General features: G+C 49.4%; 1 long non-coding RNA gene across 1 annotated transcript; it reads right to left on the bottom strand.

Moving 5' to 3' along the window:
- Nucleotides 1-2,879: 2,879 nt before the first annotated feature.
- LOC118164074 lies at nucleotides 2,880-5,573 on the bottom strand. Its single transcript, XR_004749326.1, has 2 exons — nucleotides 5,523-5,573; nucleotides 2,880-5,384 (listed from the first exon to the last, which is right to left on the bottom strand). It is a non-coding gene; the product is annotated as an uncharacterized LOC118164074 (long non-coding RNA).
- Nucleotides 5,574-6,159: the final 586 nt, after the last annotated feature.

Below are 6,159 nucleotides of genomic sequence, written 5' to 3' on the forward strand. Positions count from 1 at the left end.
TGGTCAGCTCATGTTTCTTCTAAGGTGTTATTGCTCCTGGGGAATAAGAAGCCAACTCCTACTTATTTTGATTTATCTCACTATTGAAAGTGCGATGAATTGGGGTCAACAGCACCGAATCTGATTGTTTTCAGTCTCCATAGGAACCATAAATTATGAGTCATAGGATCATCCTGAGTTATTCGGTGACTAATACGAGGCTGTTCTTGAGGCTTTGGGCCAATTTCTCGCCTGCAGTATTGGCTTGCCGGAGCTGTGTGTTGTGAATGCACAGCGCGGACCTAGCCAACACACGGCAGCCCGGAGAACGGGCTGAACCGCCAGAGGTGGTGCTGATGAGTCAGGGAGTGGCACTGCCCTCTGCACCAGTACCCCACTGGGGTGGCTGGATGTACAGCACAAGGGACTGTGACATTTGTGACTCACTTTGTGGGACTGAGTGTGATCCACACCCCTGCTGAATTGTTGGGACCAGCCTCAGGCTCCGAGACATCCCAAGAGGAATAATTTCTGATTTTAGGTTGTCTGGTCCACCAGTCACAATTGCGCTGCTGTTTTGAACGTGTTTACCGTCACGCAGATCATACCCTGCAGCCTGGCATGTTGCACTACCTGCACTTTGTCCTGCTCTTTAGCCTCTGCTTTCTGTGTCTTAATTTCACCCTGTTGTGAATGTGTCTAGATGTGTTCCCTTTCTCTCCGACCTGGACCCCTTAGATGCTTGTGGAGTCTCATTATGTCTCCTCTGTGGGTGTTTCTTGGCCAGTGACATAAAACAGAAGTTGTTCAAAGTCTCCTGCATCAACTCATCAAGCTCTGCCCTCAGTTATTCCTGTTCCTTGTCTCCTGATACCTTTCATTTATAACAAAAATACTCACTTTCCCTCAAAAGTTTTCTGCTGCTGAATACACTCAAAGGTGGATGACTCTAGAACTGCAGAAGTGGCTCTAAACATCTCCTTCTTCAGTCTCTGTCTAAATTCATCTCTCCATGGATGTTCATTCTCAGCCTCTTCTGCCAGTTCTGCTTTCCAGGGTGTCCCCTTCCACTGCAAAGCTTTGCCCCAGATATATTAGCTTATCTTTTCTCAAGTTAAATCTTATTTTGTTTCCTGCTCATTCCTAATCTCTCTAAATCCTTTTGGGAGCTTTCTCATTTTTGCACTGGAATTTGCAGTCCCTTCTGCTAGAGGTGCCAGCTCGGGGAGCTCATGGGGGAACGTTCCCATTGCTGCTGAGTCAGGAGGGTGCTGTGGCTCCCAGTGCCAGGGTGGTGGTGCCCCACAGTGTGGGTGCGCGTGCAGCCTTGCTCATCTGGTGAGCTTATTTCTCCCTCATCATCAGGTAGGAATTGCCTAGTACACCTGAAGGGCTGGAAGAAGTGTAGGAGTCAGCAGGTCCTAGTCTCCAGAGCAGAGCAGAGGTGTGGGAAGTGCGGGAGCAGGGTTCAACTCCCGCTGGGCAGATGAAGATCTGCTTTACATCCCTGCCCTCATTTCCTCATGCATAAAACAAATGTGGTCCTTCTGTCTCAAAGCAAATACTTCCTTTTGGGATCTTTGACAGAAGATTAAGTGCCATTCACTTCTCATTATTTTATTGTCTGTTAGTAGACAGCTTCCTGGCTTGCTGGAATTCTTAGAGATGTCAGTGTACCTTCCCCCAGAGCAGATAAGTCATAGAATCATAGAATCATTGAGGTTGGAAGAGACCCTTAGGATCATCAAGTCCAACCACCTAGCACTACCAAGTCTACCTCTAAACCATGCACCTAAGTGCCACATCCGCATGTCTCTTAAATGCCTCCATGGATGCTGATGCCGCAACTTCCCCGGGCAGCCTGTTCCAATGCCTAACCACCCTTTCCATGAACACATTCTTCCTGATATCCAGGCCAAACCTCTCCTGGCACAACTTGAGGCTGTTTCCTTGCATCTTGTCACTTGTCACCTGAGAAAAGAGCAGCAACCAGAACCCTCCTTGCTGCAATCTCCTTTCAGGTAGTTGTAGAGGCCGACAAGGTCTGCCCTCTGTCTCCTTTCCTCCAAACTAAGCAATCCCAGCTCCTTCAGCCGCTCCCCATATGTCTTGTTTTCTAGTCCCTTCACTCAATTTGCTTCTCTTCTCTGAATGCATTCCAGCAACTCAGTGCCATTCTTGCAGTGAAGGGCCCCAAACTGAACACGGTATTGTGTTCACCACCCAGTTCCAGCTGTCGTCACGTCTCCCTGCTCCTCTCCATCATCGGAGATACAGCTTCAATAGCTAATTTTGGTGCCAATTGCACCTCCCTTCATTTTATCTTTGGAAAGGGGGTAGGAGCTGTGAGAACAGTATACAAGCAGGTTTTATTTACTTTGCTGGTAGGTATTGCTCCCACTTTGCCACCCCCAGCTGCAGATACCCAAGCTTTGCTCTCATTCCCTCTCCTGTGTGGTAGCTCCTTTGAAGGAAGCTGCTTTCTGCCTTTATTGGAAAAGGCTTGTGTGGGCCATGGCCTTGCCACTGCTGATAGGGCCATTTGTGAGATTTTGGGATGGGAGGTGCCCTTTGCTCACCATTTCGCAGGATGATGATGTTATGGCACGTATTTGTGCCGTGGGATGGCAGAAAAGAGCTCCCAGCCCCACTTTGGGAAGGTTAGGAGGGCTGCATCTCCCTACGGGGAATCCTACAGCTGTGGTCTCTACAATCTAGAAGTTTAGACCCATGATCCATGATATGGGGCACAAGGGGTGACGGGGAGGGGAAACAGCAAGGCACAGCATGGAGGGGTTTGCTGGCCAGGAAAGGTGGAGCACAGTGCAAGACCAACGAGGGAGGAAGGTAGGGGATGCCGAGGGAGGTGGGAGGATGAGGAGGAATAGGCTGAGTGTGTCTGAGGAGTGGGGTGGGGCGGCCCCAAATTTATCAGTCAGCCCTGGGTGCAGGGAACCCTCCCAGTTGCGAAACCTCCTGCACTCTCATGGACACAGCTCTCAGTGGAGTAAATTGCTCCTAGCTGGAAGACTCTCAGCTAGGGCTTGCAGTTGTGCCTGAGCTCCAGATTTACCAGCACTTGGGGAACCTGCCCCAGGCAACCCCTCCATCAGACCACGCAGAGAAAGAAGCAGCTATTACAGCCCAGGCCACCAACACTGACAATTTTACTGAGAATCTTGTGCTATTTGCACCAGTGCAAGAGCTGTGTGATGTGCAAGGCTACCAGCTTTTAGTCAAACTTTCGCTTGCAAAAGATAAAATCCAGCCTGACCCAAGCAGGCTCCAAAAGCTCAGAAGGTAAATGCCCCAGATTGCATTCATTTTGAAACTGCCATGGGGTTCAGCTGGGCAGGTGATTTGCCAGCAAATATTTTCCTTCCTAGCCTTAAATTCCACCACCCAGCCCCCTCCAGCACACTTCAGACCCTGCTCTCCAGTCTCTTGCCATATCCCTTTACGACCAGGTTCCACCCTATTTTTAATCCACTCCCCATCTTCTGGTGTTGTCAATCTCGAACCTTTCCTAAGCCTGGAAAAGGATTGTTTATATATCATTGTCTCACTGTGGATATTTTTTATAGTTTCTCTCCTGGTTCTAAGTCACTTGAGCCCTGTTTGCCTTCTAGGTTGCAGATACACACAAAACCCAGGCATCTAATCGGAGGTATCCACAGCAACTGCTAAATATTTTTTTTCCAGAGGGGACCTTCAAGGCCCGTTGGTGGAGAGGTGAAGTTATGGCTGTCCCGTGCCAGGGTACGTCACCTTGCACCTGTCCCAGTGGCCATTTCAGAGGGCTGTTGGGCTGCTTCACTCCAAATAATCTTTCCATCCCTTTGGAGCTCCTCAGACATCTGAGCACCATCAGCCAAAGCCATTAGCTCTTCATCCCCGGTGTCCTGGGATCATTCAGCAGCGACCAGAACATGGCACCCTGCGGCTTCCTCATTGGAGGCTCTGCTCTGAGCAGCAAATTTTCACTTTTTCTCTAATCACATCACCAGGTTTTAATGCCCAGTAAGAACTTTGACCCTTATCCAGGGATTAGTTGTTATCCTTAAGAGCTTTCTGCCGCAAGCCTTATAAAAGAGCTCCAGCTTTGGAGAATGCGGGCAAATCATGTCCACCGGGTTAATTTTCTTTATTAGCTGACTACCTCCCTTTTCTGTACACAGCCCTTGGATATTGTCTCCTCTCTCCGGGAGAAGGGCTTTTCCCATCAGTTCACAGGAAGTTCACTGCCGGGATCCTTATTACCACCGAGCCACCCTCAGCAAGAAGGCCAAATCTTGGCCTTCGTGAAATGAAAGGAAAAATGTTATGTTCCCTCGTTGGGCTGCTTCACATCCCATCCCTCCCCCCGCCTGAAAAATTCAGTGCTGATGGAGGGCTGCCAGAAAGGCCCTTTAAAGAGGCAAAACGTCTTAAATAGGGGTTGTAGAGACAGCTGGGGTTAAGCAGAGGTAGCAAAATCCACTCAGCTGTTTAATAAGTTGTCTTCATGAAAAGAAGTGTCTTTCTTCCCTTCTATCACAGCCTTTTTAAAGAGGAATTCTGTTTAATAAGCAGGATTTTAGTAAGGCAAAAAAAGGGATTTTTATTCTTGTTGTGGACTGTTATTTTTCATGTGCCTGCAAGGTGCGCAGATACGGGAAAACCAGGAGCACACTGGTTTTTGCTCTCAGTAATTAGAGGCAGGATTCACAGGTATATTCTGGCTGCTTTCAGCCTTTCCCGTGACAGAAAGCAGCTGCACACCCAGCATTAGCCAATCTGCTAATAGGCTGTGTCACAAGACACAGCATCGCCACGTCTCACAAAGCAACTGCATTGTCCTCCCTAAGCTCATTGTGCGATGTATCACGGGAACGCCACCAAATCGTGTCCCGCAGACCATTCCAGACTAAACATCGACGGCCCGGCTCCCTGACCCGGACTGGGGCCTTGAGGGAGGAGAGGAGGTCCCTCGCTTTTGCTGGGCTTTGAGAACAGCCGCTCCGAGCACTTGCATGCCCTTCTCATGCAGACCTGCCTGTGCACACAGACTCCAGCGCACCCTGAGGATGAAATCTGCATAGAGGTTAATTAAAAGGATGAAGCGAGCTTTGAATGGAGTCATTTAGCAGTGATGAACCAAATCAGTTGCCTCTATGGAAGATGTGCCGTTGCAAAACCCTGTGTTTTGGCTCAGCGTGAACTGAACTGGCTGAAAGCTATGGCCATTTGCACTACAGGAGATCTTGTGCCTTGGTGCTGAGCCAGAGACAGGACTCCCAGGTCTTCTTCCCAGTCCTGAGCCCCATTCACTAACAATGGCTGGTGTCAATCACTGCTCTGGCTGGTGCCTCAGTTTCCTCATCTGTTAGCAGCGATAACAGTACCAAGCCACCCCGGGGGATGATCTGTAAGTGAATTAATGGCAAGTTGTTAAGGATGGATTAATTGGTAACCTCTGTCAGGTGCTCAGAGATTCCACGATAGCAGGCAGCGGGCAGCAAGCTGAAGTTTTGCCTGCTATGCAAAACATAGCTTTTGCTTACCATGCAGCTTGTCACTGAGTCTTTGCTCCGCTCTGTGTGGCTCCAGCAGAAAGTCACGCCTTCGTTAAGACAAACGCTCATCAGTCACGTAATGTGATTTCCAGGTGTGCAGCAGGCTGTGTGGGCAGGATGGAGCAGCTTCCCAGCTGCAACTGTCTTCCCCTGAAGCAATACATAAAGAGTAACAAGGTTAGCACTCTCTTGGAGATCCCCACATGTTGTGTGTGATGACGAGAAAAGGGGGGGGGGGGAAGGAGAAACAGAGCAAAGGGGGATGTTGCTTGTAGCAGGCTAGCAGTGTTTTTCCCATAAACAAGTAAAAGCTAGGAAGCATGGCTCTGGAGGAGAGAATCGGGGGGTGCAAAGCATCAGACAAACTCTGCTGTGCTCAGAGGGCTAGATCAAGGATTGGAGAGAAATGTCTGCTGACGGCTGGATTTGGCTTCTGCCTCCAGATGCAAGTGCCATACCGTGAGCTCTGTGCCTGGGGTGTGACATCAGCTTTTTAGATTTCAGCTTTTTTAGCCTCTGAGCCCCTTCCCCTCCTCCATGGATGTTCCAGAGAAACACCAGCGAAGTGCACTACTTGATCACTTCTGGATCACTGAGACTGAGTCACCAGGTCTGTGGAGATGTC

Source organism: Oxyura jamaicensis, chromosome 3, assembly GCF_011077185.1.
Source record: "Oxyura jamaicensis isolate SHBP4307 breed ruddy duck chromosome 3, BPBGC_Ojam_1.0, whole genome shotgun sequence".
NCBI classification, from domain to species: Eukaryota; Metazoa; Chordata; class Aves; order Anseriformes; family Anatidae; genus Oxyura; species Oxyura jamaicensis.